This window comes from Pyrus communis, chromosome 6, assembly GCF_963583255.1.
Source record: "Pyrus communis chromosome 6, drPyrComm1.1, whole genome shotgun sequence".
NCBI classification, from domain to species: Eukaryota; Viridiplantae; Streptophyta; class Magnoliopsida; order Rosales; family Rosaceae; genus Pyrus; species Pyrus communis.
The window spans coordinates 11,339,958-11,356,905 of record NC_084808.1 but is presented as its reverse complement, the minus strand read 5'-3'; positions in this window follow the sequence as shown (position 1 = coordinate 11,356,905).

The window sequence follows — 16,948 nt, the reverse complement described above, 5'->3', positions numbered from 1 at the left end:
ATATCTTGTAAGGAATTGAGCAAATTCTCTAAGGCATGTTACTACATTTAAAACATGGTTTTAAATGCTTAATTGTGAACTAATATGTGGTGACTATGATTAAGTATGTACTTAAGTGTAAGGATGATTAAAATCTATGTGAGTAATGTTCTTGAACATGTCATGTGCATTAAGAACCCCTGAGACCATTGTTGGAAGGTTTAGGTTTTGTTTTGTTTTTCTGTTTTGCTCGAGGACTAGCAAAAGCTAAGTGTGGGGGAATTTGATAGGAGCATATTTAGGCAACTTAGTTGGCTCGTTTTCGTGCATTTATGTTATTAATTCTTAGTTATTTTAATTCTTCAAGCTTCTTTTGTGTGTTTTCAAGATCATAAGACGTATTTGAAGAAAGGATGCATTGTGGAGCCTTTTGGGGCCTTTTGGAGCACTGTTGGGCTAAGGATGGATAACTTATGCTTGGAGCCAAAGTGTTGGGCGAAATTGAAGGCCTTGTATGCACTTTAGGACATAAAACAAAGGGCCTAGCCCATTCTCTTCCCAAAAACCATCCTAACCCATGCATAACCTACCAATTTCAGCCACATGCACCCAAACACATTCTATGCCGTGGCCTCCCATCCTAATTCCAGCCATCCCACTTCATCATTGCAGCCACCATTCACCCTAGTTGTCACTCACATGCTTTCCCATTCTATAATTCACCCACATGCACTCTTAATCATTCATCCATGTTCTCCCATCACAAACACACAACCTTGCCGTGCACTCCCATCCCATTTCCAGCATTCCCCTTTGCATTTCCAGCTTTCCACCAACCAACCTAGTTGTCATTCCACATGCATTCCCTCTTTAATCATTCCCTCCTAGCTGCCATTCACATGCTCTCTCATTCATTCTCTCCCTATAAAACCATGCAATGCATTCATACACACATTTCCCATTCACAACACAAAACAATCACACAACACACCATCACAATCACATAACCAATGCCGTGCAAATCCATTCCATTTTCTGCATCTTTTCTCTCCATTGCCGTGCCCTCCAACCATCACACATCCATTCCTCCATACAAATACCACCCCAAAACCTATCCTTAGACCTTGTGCCGCAACAAAGAGGAAGAGAAGAGGGCCTAAACGTTCATACAATTCAAGTTTGAGTTGTTGGAATGTTTAGGTGTTTCTTTTCCTTTGATTTCAATGTTTAATTTCAATTCTCTTTGTCTTGTACGTATGAGGAACTAAACCCCCTTTAGCTAGGGGGTGATTCGAAACCATGTTTATGCTTGCAATATGAATTGATTACCTTTGGTTGGAATTTCATAAGTTGTGGATTCAATTTGTTTAACCGTTTGATTGATAACTTATTTATGTATGTTTATTGAGAGTGCACGCTTAATTTTCATGCATGAATATGACGCTAGAATATAAGTGAGTTTCACCTAATAGTTATGAACTTATATTCACAAGTAGTGGAGGTTGCTTATAAACAATCGCGTTAAATGAATTCTTGGCACTAGTTTCATGCTCATCATAGTAACGAAGGCCTCGTCAACACTTATAGTTTTCATGATGCTTAATGATCTTTGATTGTATCTTTATTGTGCTTTTCACGTAAAGGACTTTTGGAGAATCTTGTGAATTGCGTTGCGCAAACCCATCCAATTCATTAACTTAAGGAGAACTTGACGGTTAATTTAAGCGGACCTAATTAACCCGGGGTGTTGAGTTTCATAATTTATCGAAAGACCAACTGAAAATCATCTTGTATGCAAGTGTAACATGTGTGGAGAAGAACCTTCTAGCTAGCATTCCATCCATATTTTCATCACATTCATATTTACATTTTGCCCTTAATTACAATTTGTGCATTTTAGTTAATTTCATCAAAAACTCAATCCCCCCATATTTTTGAGTCGTAGTCATTTGTATTTGTTTTATTTTGTGTTTTTAAGCATTTGGAGTTATAAACACTTTCAAATTCGTCCAAACTAAGTTCTAGTTTCTGTTTGAGTCAATTCGATTGTTTTAGGCAGTTTTGAGTGTTTCAAAGCTATTCTGAGTCATAGTAGTCTTGTTAAGAGTCTTTAAGTTTAGTTTTTGTGTTTTTGAGTCAATTCAAAGTAGATTAACACCCCTAGTTAATCCCCGGTTAGAACGATCCCTACTTACATCATTACTACAATTGTCACAAATAGGGTTTAATTTGTGTGTGTCACATTCTTAATGTATAAAATTAGATTGCTTTAAATGTTTTAGACACTATAAATCCATACGTCCGTGTACACGAATACTCGTGGTCAACGTACTTTAACGGAGCTTAACTTTTTTGTTACATGTCTAATTCGAGTCTAACATGTGCTCACATATTCGTATTGACAAGTACTATTTAAGTATGAAACCAAGAAGAAGAAACTGAAAGCCGAAAACCACGTCCATGTTAGATCCCACTTTTATCGAAAAAGGGGTAATATCGTCAACTCACACCAACAGAAAAGAAATTACATTGAAAAATAGGGACGGGTTGTCACATTATAAATGTTGTAAGGAGTTGAAATCGACCCCAAACCTGAGGGGGTAAAATGTAATTTACCCAAAAAATAATAATATTTTTATACGAATTGACTAAACTTTGTGCCAGCTTATTTTTTAGGGGTAGAGATGCATTTGGCCAATTACTGTTCATTGTGGTCAATTACTATTCATTTGCGTGGATAAAATGGGCTAGGTGCCAGCGCACTTTTAGGGGTGGACTTGCTCTTAGACGAGTTTGGTACTCTTACTTTAGGCGCACCTAGTAACCTCGCAATACGCTAGTTTGTTCATTACAAGGTTGCTCTAGTGGTTCTTTACAAGAGTTCCAGAGGTGAGTTGGGTTGAGTTTGTTGGATCTACTATGAAGTGATGCTTTGGGATCCACACCCTGTACACCTGATGTTGTGTTTATCGTATATTGTTTAACATTTTAAAATATAAAATAATGTTGTAAACTTTCCTAGTTTAAGTGTGATTGTGTAAATCCTAGATTAGATTTGATTCTAGTTATCCTTTCCTATTGCAACTTGTATTCTTTGGCGATGAAGGAATTTCTTCTCTCCTTTTAGTTCTTTAAATAAAGGCACTATGTAGGAGGGATAACACATATTCCCCTACAATTCTACGAACACATCTCTCTCACTCTCTCTTCTCCTTGCTGCTGACCCCCTCATATTTGTCAGATAAAATAGGCTACAACACGTTATCAGCACGCTCCTACTGCTCTGCTTAGGAATCTAACGTAGAAGAATTTTTCTGCATCAAACCACTTCATCCATATCATCACGCATGTTCTTTCAAAACAACAGTTTTTATCTCGATATTTTTGCAGCCCTGATAGCATGAACATTCACCATAATGCATGACCCAACTTTAGGTTTTTTCAAAATTTAGAGTTTACATAAATTGTGTATGCATTATATTCATAATTGTTAAATTATGTGAATTTGATATTTGCCATGAATTGCATCAAATATATGTACATGCATTAAAATATTATTGATTTGAATATGCATATAATTGAATTTCATAATTGAAAAAAAATAAAAAAATAAAAAATCGCCACCTTGGTTCTTCGAACCTGTGACCCCGAGCAAGCACGGAGCATCAAAGCTCTTTTGAAACCCGACACCCATGGCACCCAAACCAAGAAAATGCACATTGCCTACAGTGAGACCATAACTTTATCGTGCAATTTTTTGACCAAACCTGACATGGTATCGTAATTTTGATTTGATAGCATTGAAATTCCCGAAGAAATTTCATCGACTTTGGGTGAAATTCAAGTTTGAATTTCTTAGGTTCCCCCCTGATGTCGATGTACTCCCTCCAGCCCCCAGAACTTGCTCGCCGTTGAACCTTTGACCTTGCACCGAGAAAATTTTCCCAAAATACATCCGTCTATAGCGGCGGTGCCTTCGTCCCTAGTGACTGCACCTAGCTCCGACTGGGGTGTTTTTTTTTTTGTTGAAACCCTAAGCCCCAAATCTTTGGGTTGACCTTCGTGACCTGCAGAAAAAAAAAAGAATTTTTTTTAAGAACAGGGCTCGCATGATTCGACCCAATCCTTGCCTCGACCCAACACCGGCCTGAAGGGCCATGGTGTTCTGGTGTTATGTGCCGCACCAAATCCCAGCTCTGTTGCCACATCTGTCTTCCCCCGTATTTCGTCATACATGATCCACCCCCCATTTGGGCCACCCTTTTAGGCCCAGCTCATTTTATGCAACCAGTCTACAATATTAGGCTTGCACTCCACTATTAACATTAGGGCCTGATCAGTATGTGAAAAAAAAAACACAAAATTCTTGGTCCCGCCTACAGTTGGACGTGTGGATTTTTTTTGGGGGCTCGCTTAATGCAGCCTGTTTTGTCCTTCTCCTCCCTATAGGCCTAAAGCCTGCACCCAAGAAACCCCAGCCCAATTTTTGGGCCTGGGTCACATAGACCAAATTTGCTCAGCCCCTTGTGGGCCTTGACCTATATTTTTAGGCCTCGAGTTTCGTTGTTTAACACTTTTAGACAATTTGGGTTTTATATTTTTTTTCACCCATTCTTTTAATTTTTGCCCAAAGTCCAAATACTTAATTCAGTTATAACTATAGACTTGAAGTTCTGTTTCCATAATTTTGTTGCATCTTTTTGTGTATATATTTGTGTTTGCCTGCAAGGACATATGAACCTAAAGTTCATAATTATTTTGAAACCTGAAGTTTCTTATAAACGTGCCTTGTTTGAAAACTTGAAGTTTTCTTTAAAAAGATCACCCATGAAAACCCGAAGTTTTTTCATGCAAAATTAAACCAATACATGTCTATTAGAACCTGTATGCTTTACTCCTATTTCAACCTTCTCTACTTCTAATATTATCCTGCATCAACAATATAGAGCTCAGAAGTTCACTAAGTTCTCAGATTTGATCTCTGTTTTACTTATCGCTGAAAAGCAAAACCATCTGTTGATGAAGAATCATTAAGCTCAACCTACTGGGGTGACTTATGTGCCTGAAGCACATTATAGCATAAACCAACGCCCAAAATGGAAAACATGGTAGGGGTGGCCAAATGCCACCCTATGAAGGTCAAGAGTCAAGGCCCATCCAAGGGAGGAAACAAAGCCCAAAAGCGCTCAAACCTCGCTCCCAAGGCCTCGAACTTCAAGAATAAGGGCAAAGTACCTGAAACCATGGATGCGGATATGTGCTATGGTTCAAAGGACCATTGGTCCTATGTTTGCCGAGCTCCCTAGAAGGTTGTAGCTAAATATCATTCTCGTCGTAAGAAGTTTGAATCAAACTTCGTGCAAATGGACGAACTGAACACTACAAAGATGGAGGTTTTTGACTTTCAAGATGATACCACCGCTATGGAAGATTAGAATCTTAGACATAAGCAATTTTAGTTAGTTAAAATTGCACAATGGGGTTGAATTCTACCTAGTGGCTGAACCCCCCTTTGTTTTTGGTTGATTTTTGAACAATTTTCCTTTATGTTTGGATTATTTGTTGGTGATTTGTTTTTGGATATTAAGTTTTAATTAATTGCCATCTCTGAATAAATGAAATGATTTTGAATTGATATTCTTTTTTAGAACTTTTATGCATGTGAATGATTCAAATTAATTTTTCATTCTAGGTATACCTAGTAGGGAAGTTAGTTGTTTGGCAGATAGTCCAACCACGCACACCGTTTTGCGTGAACAAATCTATTTCACTAACTTCATACCTAAGAATGCACCTCTGACAACCCTCTCAGGCTCTTAGGCCCATCTAACCTGATAGAAGGAGACGGTAAGGCACATATAATGTTGTCCAATGGTATAATCTTGACCATTGCTGAGGCACTCTATTCTCCATGTTCTAGAAGAATGTTGTTAAGTTTCAAGGACATTAGAGATAACAATTACCACGCTGAAACCCACGTAGGAAACGGAGTTGAATTTCTGTGCATAACTTCCTACAAATATGGTCAGAAGCATATTCTAGAGAAGATGGAACGTATCTTGAGTGGTCTGTATACTACGACTGTACGCCCCATAGAATGCTACTATGTGGCCTGCCCTACTACTAGGATCGCGCATGTAATTACACTTTGGCATGATCGTTTGGGACATCCTAGATGAATAACGATGCGTCCTATCCTTAAATCATCACACGGGTATCCACTAACCGGGTATCCACTAACCTGAAGTTTAGGATCGATCCAAGGAATCGCATGTGAAACATGTTCCATGGGAAAGCTTATTACTACGCCTTCTTATGACAAGATTCGTTGGAGTCCACCTATTTTTCTACAACGGATTCAGGGGGACATTTGTGGACCAATTCACCTTCCCTGCGGACCATTTAGATACTTTATGATTTTGGTTGACGCTTCCGCACGTTGGCCAGATGTGTGCTTATTGTCCACAAGAAACGCTGCATTCTCTAAACTGTTGGCTTATGTTATCAAGCTCAGGACTCACCATCCTGATTATCCAATCAAATCTATTCAATTAGATAATGCTGGAGAATTCACATCTAAAACTTTTAATGACTATTGCATGTCGATCGGGGTTGAAGTTGAACATCTCGTACCCCATGTTCACACCTAGAATGGCCTGGCAGAGGCTTTCATTAAGCGCTTACAAATGATTGCTTGATCGTTGGTCCTACGTACCAATCACCCGATTGCTGCTTGGGGCCATGCAATATTGCACGCAACAAAGTTGGTCCGCCTGAGGCCTATTGCGGCACAACCATTTAGTGCCCTTCAACTGGTTACCGGATACGAACCCAACATATCGCATCTACACGTTTTTGGTTGTGCGGTATATGTGCCGATCTCGCCGCCCTTACATACAAAAATAGGGCCTCAGTGAAGGATGGGAATCTATGTCGGATATGATTCTCCTTCGATTATTTGTTACTTAGAAGCTTTGACAGGCGATTTATTTACCACTCATTTCGCAGATTGTCACTTCTATGAGACAGTCCCTTCATTAGCGAGAGATAAGAAGGTCAACATTCCGAAGAACGACGCGAATTATTGTGGATAACCCCACTTTGTCTCATTTAGATTCCCGGACCGCTCGATCTGAAACTGAAGTGCAATGCATATTACATCTCCAGAACATAGCTCAAAGCATGCGAGATGCTTTCACCAATCTAGCATGCGTGACAAGATCACATATTCCAGCTACGAATACGCCTGCAAAGATGGATGTACCGAATGTACAACGAACTTCCCTCCTGGAGATCCAGGACGCCAATCTTGGTGATCTAAGTACATTAGCGGCTAGTCAATCATTTGCCCCTACACAAAAGTGTGGCAGACCCTTTGGTTCAAAGGATTCACATCCTTGGAAGAGGAAATCCACAACACAAGGTCCCAAAGAGCCTACCGTGAATCTGACTATCGCTTACTCATTCTATCCAACTCATGGGGAAATTCTAGATTATGGAAGCGTCCTTAAAGAGATGAATCCTCCTCTCGAGAATCGTGAGATTTCGGTCTATTATGCTAGCTTAGATGATGTATGGCGTAGAAATGAAATGATTGTCGACAATGCATTAGCATTTGCAGTAGCTACTGAAATCATGTTAAGCGATGCCATGGAATCGTGTTTCATTCATAAATGTCGACGTATAACTGATTGTTCAAACTTGAAACAAGCAATCCAAGTCGAACTCGATTCGCTTGCGAAACATAAGGTGTTTAGACTTGTAGCTCCTACTTCTCAACATGTGAAGCCAGTTGGCTACAAGTGGGTTTTCATTCAGAAGCGTAATAAGAAGAACAAAATTGTGCGTTACAAAGCTCGTCTTGTTACACAAGGCTTCTCACAACGCCCTGGGATTGACTATGACGAAACTTATTCACCCGTTATGTAGTTGATGGATGTAGTAACTGTGCATCTCTATGGGGATCTTGATATGGAAATTTATATGAAAGTTCCCGAAGGACTTACATTGATTGGTTCAAATATTTCCAAACCCCGGAACACGCTCTCAATTCGGCTGAGGCGTTCATTCTACGGTTTGAAGCAATGCGGAAGAATGTGGTATAACCGTTTGAGTGAGATCATGTTGAGTGAGTATTTTACTAGTCAAAGATTTGTGAACAATGAACTATGCCCTTGTGTGTTCATTAAGAAGTCACATTTCGGATTTGCAATTGTTGCAGTATATGTCGATGACATGAATCTCATCGGACCTCCTAAAGAGCTCACGAGAACTACCACGCGCCTGAAGTCAGAATTTGAGATGAAAGATCTAGGTAAGACTCGATACTGTCTCGATCTTGAGATAGAGCATCGTTTGGATGGAATCTTAGTACATTAATTGAACTGCACCTAGAAGGTGTTACGCCGCTTTAATGAGGATAAAGCAAAGCGTTCGAGTACTCCTATGATCGTTCGATCGCTAGATGCAAAACGAGATCCCTTCCGTCTAAAGGAGGATGATCAAGAGAGTTTAGAGCCTGAAGTTCCTTATCTAAGTGTGATAGGCGCTTTATTGTACTTAGCTCAATGCACTAGACTCGACATCTCCTTCACTGTTAATCTTTTCGCAAGATACAGTAATGCACCTACAGGCAGACACTGGACTTGCGTGAAAGACATCTTTTGTTACCTTAAGGTACTACGGATTTGGGCTTGTTCTATCCCTACGAATCCTCGGGTGATGCTGCACCTTCCGCTTCTCAAGTCGATTCTAGCCTTGTTGGTTATGCTGACGCAAAATACTTATTTGATTCGCACAAGGCGCATTCTTAAACGGGTTATGCCTTTACCGTTGGAGGCACCACAATTTCTTGAGGTCAACTAAATAGACCTTGGTTGCCACTTCGTCTAACCATGCTGAAATTCTCGCCTTACATGAAGCAACTCGAGAATGCTTTTTGTTGAGAGCAGTAGTGGGCCATATTTGAAGTTCCTGCGATCTTTATCCCGCCGTTGATGTCCCGATGACGATCTTTGAAGACAACGCAGCATGCATCGAACAACTCAAGAAGGGTTATATCAAAGGAGACAACACCAAGCATAAAAATATGGATCATACGAAGCTATTACATATATATAACCTACCATTTTAATTAACTGAGTTTAACACACCATGTGATTTAGGATTTCTTGGATTTCTCCTTGGCATCTGCAGTTGCGTCTTCATCTGTGTTTAAGTGAGTGGGGAAAAAACCCTAAAATTTGGGCCTAATACCTCTCCAAGGGATGTATTATGGGGTGGGAATTTTGAGATTTTGGGATATTTGGTTTAGGATGGAATTTTGAGATTTTGGGATATTTGGTTTAGGATGTAATCGAATTGTCAATTTCAAGCTTTTTTTTTTCATCGGTTATTTTTTAAATCAAACGGCTCAAGTCTATTTTAATCAATTTTAACACTAAGAAAAATCCAAATGCCTTCTTGACATCCAATTAGATAATTCACAGTATGTATCATCGAAATTTGTATTTTTGTTTACACCAAAATGCTCGTAAAAATAAAACAAGATAAAATATGCAAAAATTCCAAAATTGTCAGCCAAAAAAAAAAAGAAAAAAGAAAAAAAAATCAACGAAATATGAAAATTTGACAAATTATAAAGTTTGGGGGGGGGGGGGGGGTAAGAATTATAGGTCCCTTATCGTTAGCAAAAAACTGGCTAACCTCATACGTATTGTGGATACAAATTTCTTCCTTCTTATTCTTGGACAAAAATGCACCAACAAATGAACCTCCGATGCCAAAGTTAGAATTTTGAAGGAAAAGTGTTTAGAGAATTTGGAGAATTTTGCAAGAGAGTTGGAATTAGGTTTTGGAGAAAATGAGGTGGTATTTAAGGGCCGGCCCCTTTGGAGAAGTGGGAACCGGCCACCTTTGGTATTTTTTGGTTATCACCATCAATTAGCTAATTAATAATTTAATTGAGTAATAAATCAATTAATTAGCTAATTATTATAATTTGAAAGAAATAATTTGGGACGTACATTGTAGGGAAGATTTGATGAGGGTTGATGAAATAGGTTTTGAATTAATACTTATTTTGATCACTTTTTGACCTTGATTGAGGGATGATTATCTGTTGCTTGCAAGGAGAAATCCTGATGTGCCTTGAGGGTAATCTTGTCTTTTTCACCCAAGAATCCATGTGTCGCCTCCATATTTTTCTTGATTATTTTTGGCTCCACAAATGAACCCACACATGTTGGGCTACTCGTAGAAAAGGGCAGTAGGTATAGAGATCTTCTTGCTTTGGGAAACATTGGATTGTTTCCTATTTTCATGTTGATTCCCTCTGTAATTGGAAATTAGATCATTCTAGGAAAGGGAAATAAATCTCTCAAAACCTATTTAAGTCTACCTTGAGTAGATTATTAAATTAACTTTGGAGAGTGATTTATTTTTCCCTACAAGAGAGAGAAAGCTTAAAGGATATTTCTTTCCCCTCCCCTAGCAATCTTCTACATCTTGCCCGTGCAAAGGATCATCTCTTCACACCGCTTCAAGGTAAGAAAAAATTAATTTTCCTTGCCTTCTTAATTTTTTTGGGAGCCTCGGGGCTTGAAATTTGGCTCGATGGAGGTTGAGGATGCATGAAAAAGGGCTTGTAGAAGCCACGACGATGGCTTGGCTAGGACCGAAGGCTGGGGGCACGAGCCTTGGGCTTTAGCGTGTGGCTGGCTCAGGCCAGAGAGCTGGGCACTGGGACGTTGGATTAGACCTGGCATGGGCTAGGCTTGTGAGTTGGATTGGGGTTTGGCCTATGCAAGAAAGGGAGAGAGAGAGCATAGGGCATCAGCCTCCTTCCATTTGGTTTGGGCCATGAGGCCTACTGGCCAAGAAGATGTCAGGTCAGGCTGCGGGGCCTGGCATGGTTGCTGGACTTCTACAACTTGGGCCAAGAAATTGTTTCTTTTTCTTTTTTTCTTTTTTTTAGCGGGGCTCAGGCGCAATCTGGTATAGGAGGGAGAAAGAGGCCGAGAGTTATTGGGCCGTGGGGCTTATTGTGCCATGTAGTCATTTAACGAATTTTCTTCGCGTCTTTGTAGAATTCCCTTAAGCATGTCTTCCTCGATCCATAAGAATGATGATGGTGTACCGCTGTTGGATTGTCAAGGCAGGTCTTGGAGCAAGGTTGGCTACTTCAAGGTTGCTCACTTCAAAATTAACTCCGATGACTTGTTTAGAGATTTCCTTAAGGCATATAGGCATGTTATTCCAACAGGAGTGCGTGTGGTGGGGTCCGGAGATCCGTCAAGTTCCACTCCTACTATTTTGTGTTAGGATTTACCTTTCCTATGCCGTATTTCTTCCAAGAAATGCTCTACTCCATGAGATGTGCCCTCGCTCAATGTTCTCTGAATGCAGTCCGTGTGATGGTGGGATTCCTCAATCTAAGCCAATTATTTGACTTCGATCTAACCGTCAACGAATTTTGGTACTTCTTTAACACAGGCTACATCGAGGGAGTTGGGCAGCTGCGATCTCGCCATAGGCTTTTCGATCATTCGAGCAAGGGAGATCTTGACTGGGCCAAGGAGACTTTGGAGATAAGTGGAGGTAGGAGTCTGATTTTTCCCCCGAGCAGTATGTTCTAGTGGTCTTCATATCTGGTAAGTAGGCTGCTTGATCTCTCGGCTGCTTTCTATTTATGCTAAGCTGCTTTTTAATTTTCTGATTTTCTCTCGCTGCTTTTGTAGATTCAAAATTTGGCTCAACTCCTAAGACTTCTCCAGACATGAAGAAAGTGCATTTCACTTTGGTATCCCTTCCGAGTATCGTGAGTGGCGTTGGTAACTTAGTTCTCTTTGTCGTGAGAAAGGTGAGCTGCCCACAAGAGAAGAGATAAAGCGGATCAAGGCGGAGGCATTACCTTGTCTGATCGCCGTTATGGAACCCGCTGTAAGTGAAGGTGGGAAAAAGAGACCTTCTTCGCCTGCTCAAGAGATGCCGATTAAGAAAAAGCCAAAGACTTTTTCCATTGCTCGTGAGAGTTCACTAACTGCCGCTGATAGGAGCATATTTATGCGTCTTAGTTTGCTTGTTTTCTTGCATTTATGTTGCTAGTACTTAGTAATTTTAGTAGTTTAAGTCATTTTCGTGTGTTTTTAGGTTCATATGGCTAAGGAAGCAAAAAGATGCATTTTGGACCCTTTTGGAGCACTTTTGGGCTAAGGATGGATAGCTTATGCTTGGAGCCAAAGTGTTGGACGAAATTGAAGGCCTTGTATGCACTCTAGGACATAAAACAAAGGGCCTAGCCCATTCTAACACCTTGCCATGCATCCAACACACATTCTCTCCCAAAAACTGTACACACCATTCACCCTAGAAACCATCTCAGTCATTCACTCAAACACCCTAAACTACAACCTTGCACATGCTTTCCCATTTCATTATTCATTCACTTTGCATTCCCTTTGCATTCAGCCACATGCACTTATTCTTTCATCATTGCACCACCAATTCAACACATGCACCCATCACCTAACACAAATCCTCTAATCCGTGCATTCCCTTTGCATTCCAGCCACTCCACATTCATCACCAACACAATCATCAACAAAAGACCCATTCCTACCCTTGCCGTGCATAACCCACCACTTTCCAACCTAATCCACATGCATTCATCATCATAACCTATCTGGCATTCCATATGCATTCCCCTTACAATTTCAGCCATCCCACTTCATCATTGCACATGGATTCACCCTTTAATCCATTGCAGCCACATGCACTCCCATTTTCTCCCAAAACCGTGCACATGCATTCCCCTTGCATTTCCAGGTTGTCCACTTCATCATTGCAGCCACCATGACATTATTCCTTCATCATTACACCACATTCAGCCATTCACACCAACACAACCCTTTGTGCCGTGCATTTCATGTTCATTCCAGCCATTCCACACACATAACCAACCTAGTTGTCATTGCACATGCATTCCCTCTTTAATCATTCTTTCCTAGCTGTTTTTCACATGCATTTCCTTCATGATGGCAGCCACATATTCACCCACATGCACTCCCATCCCATTTCCAGCTTTCCACCAACAACCTAGCTGTCATATTCCCTCTTTTAATCATTCATCCACCTATAAATAAACATCCATTGCAGCCACAAGGGGGGGATTCATTCATACAGAAATTCACATCAACAACAATCTACTTTAAGCCGTGCAAACCATCCAATTCCCATTCACCACAGAAATTCATCCATTCACTCCATTCCACACATCATTGCCGTGCCTTCATTCCAAATTCCAGCATATATACAAACCTTCCTTCACCATTCCACTAAACCTATCATTCTACATCATCCATAATCCCCAAAACTCACCTTAGACCTTATGCTGCAACAAAGAGGGAGAGAAGAGGGCCTAAACGTTCATACAATTCAAGTTTGAGTTGTTGGAATGTTTAGGTGTTTCTTTTCCTTTGATTTTAATGTTTAATTTAAATTCTTTTTGTTTTGTACGTATGAGGAACTAAACCCCCCTTGGCTAAGGGGGGATTCGAAATACATGTTTATGCTTGCAATATGATTTGATTACTTCTAATTGCGTTTCATAAGTTGTGAATTCAATTTACTTATCTATGTGAATTACACTTATTTATGTATGTTTATTGAGAGTGCACGCTTAATTTTCATGCATGAATATGACGCTAGAATATAAATGAGTTTCACCTAATCGTTACAAACTTATATTCACAAGTAGTAAAAGTTGATGATCTCAATTGCGTTAAGTAAATTCTTGGCATAAGTTTCATGCAGTTCATAGTAACGAGTGCTTCGTCAATGCTTATGGTTTTCAAAGAACTTAATGATTCTTGCTTGTATCTTTATTATGCAGTTCATATAGGGAACTTGTGGGGAATGCTTTGGGTTGTCGTATGCAATCATCCAATTCAATAACGTTAGGAAAATCTGAGGGTTAATTAGTGCAGTTCACGGTTAATCTGGGGCGTTGAGAATTCATGGTTTTTTGAAAAGCAATTGGAAATCGTTTTATATGCAAGTATAACATGTGTGGAGATGAACCCCTTAGCTAGCCTTCATTCCATTCATTAAATCCAAATTCGTTTTAAAATCTGTTTGTTTTACAAAGTTTTAAGTTTTGTTTTCAAATTCATCAAAACCTCAATCCCCCTTTACTTTAGTGTCCAATTTAGTTAGAAAGTGTCTTAGTTTGTGTTTCTAAGTGTTTTGAATCAATTTATTACCCAATTTTGTCCAAAGTAGTTAAAGTGCTCAAAACTGCCCAGATTGTGTTTTTAAGGCAGTTTTGAGTGTTTTGGTGCTGTTTTGAGTCTTTTGGTTTGTTTTAGTGTTTTAAGTGTTTAGTTTTGCATTCTTTGAGTCTAGTTTAGTGTTTTATATTGTGTTTTTACGTTTTTGAGGCAAATCCAAGTGATTAACAATCCCTTCTAATCCTCGGTCCAGAACGATCCCTACTTACATACTTACTATAATTGATAAAAAGAGGGTTTAATTTGTGTGCGTATAATTCTCGCATCAAATTTTGGCGCCGTTGCCGGGGATTAGCAACTTTGCTAATCCTTTGGATTGTTATTTTCGTTTTCTTATTAAATCAGATTCTTATGTTATTTTGTTTCTTGTTTTAGGTACTTGTTTATGACTCGGAGTTCTAATCTGGTTCACAAACATATTTTAGACTTTGACAACGATTTTGAGCGTGAGTTGAGACGTAAGAGGAAGAACCCAGAACCTAGTGAATCAAGTGCAAGTTCCGAGTCCGTTTCTGAATTTGAAGAAGTGGAGGAAGAAGAACAGGTCATGGCGGTGGAGAATCGAACAATCAAGGAGCTTTCTACTTCGGGATTAGATAATGCCATGCCATTATGCATTCAATATCCTAGGGCGGCCCAAGGCAAGACCGATGAGTTTGAATTGAAGTCAAGCTTGCTGCATCATATTCCCAAGTACCATGGGCTGTCCATGGAAGATCCAAACAAGCATTTGAAGGAGTTTGAAGTTGTATGCTCAAGCATGACACCCATTAACGTTGATGGGAATATTTTGAAGATGAAAGCTTTTCCATTCTCTCTTGTGGAAAAGGCTAAAGATTGGCTTTATGAATTGGCACCTGGGACCGTTACTTCTTGGGAGAGCATAAAGAGAGCGTTCTTGGAGAAGTTCTTCCCTACTTCAAGAGTCATTCTCTTGAGGAAGAAAATTAGCGGAATCCAACAAAGCCAAAGAGAATCTTTTCCGGCATACTACGAGCGTTTTAAAGCCCTTGTTGCATCATGTCCTCAACATCAAATGAAGGAGGAGCTTCTCCTTCAATATTTCTATGAAGGTCTTTTACCACTTGAACGGCAAATGTTGGATGCATCCGCGGGAGGAGCTCTAGTGGACAAGACACCTAGGGATGACAAGACACCCACGTCCACAGCATGTAAATAAGGTAAGTTCTATTTCCGAGTTACAATCCCAAATGGCTAACCTTACGTCTATGTTGTCGCAGTTTGTTGAAGGCCCCAAAGCGCAATGAGCTACAATTTGTGGCGTATGCTCCATTCAAGGACACCAATCTGATCAATGCCCTCAATCGATTGAGAATGGAGGGTGGGAATCTGCCAATGCCGTGGGTTATGGGAATCAAAACCAACCAAGGGGTGATCCTTTCTCCAATACTTACAATCAAGGATGGTGTGACCACCCCAATTTCAGATGGAGAGATGCACCACAATATGCCCAACAAAGTGGATTCCAACAACCCCCGGGGTTCTTCACCAAGCCATACGCACCCACACATGCTCCACAACAATCTGCCCCAAATGCTTTAGGTACGTCCCTAGACAATGATACACTTCTTAAGTTACTAACTAAATTGTCTCAAGGGCAAGAGAATCAAGCCAAAGCAATACAGAACCAAGATAAGAGGGTGGATCAATTGGAGAAGCAAATTGGGCAGATCACGGAGTTTGTAGGGCAATTCCGAGACCAAGGCAAGCTCCCTAGCTCAACCATTCCAAACCCGAAGGGAGGCTTTGAAACCGCCAACGCAATTACCTTGAGAAGTGGCAAGGAAGTTGGAACCACCTCACAACCACCAAAATCAAGCCAAGAAAAGGATGAAAGGTTGCTGAAAGAGGAAGAAAGCAAGGGCAAAGCCACGGCAAGGGTGGAGCAACCTTTGCCGCAACCACTTCAAGCTCCTAGGCCGTCCAACAAATGTAAGGTAGGCCCAAACTCAATTGTTTCTAATGTGATTCCACCAAACGTGCCCTTTCCTAGCAGATTTATGCAAGCCAAGGTAGAGGAGGATGAAAAAGACATCCTAGAGATGTTTAGGAAGGTGCATGTCAATATCCCACTCCTTGATGCAATAAAGCAAATTCCAAAGTACGCTAAGTTTCTGAAGAAGATTTGTACAACAAGGAAACGAATTCGGGAGAAAGAGGTGGTACATGTAAGTGAGAATGTCTCTGCCATATTGCAAAGAAAGTTACCACCTAAATGCAAAGATCCAGGTAGTTTCACCATCCCTTGCGTAATTGGTAATAAAAGGTTCGAACATGCTATGCTAGATTTAGGTGCATCAATTAATGTCATGCCATACTCTGTTTATGCATCTATGAATCTAGGAGAGCTTAAAAATGATGGTGTCATTATTCAATTAGCTGATCGATCTAATGCATACCCGAGAGGAGTTTTGGAAGATGTTCTGGTGCAGGTGGACCATTTGATTTTTCCTGCAGATTTTTATGTGCTTGACATGGAGGATTCAACCCACTCTCCACCATCGCCACTCTTACTTGGACGACCTTTCATGAAAACAGCCCACACCAAGATTGACGTGGCCAAATGAGCCTTAACTATGGAGTTTGGTGGTGATATGATTAATTTTAAAGTTTCTGAATCTATTAAGGATACTAATGATGTTCATTCTTGTTTTGTCATA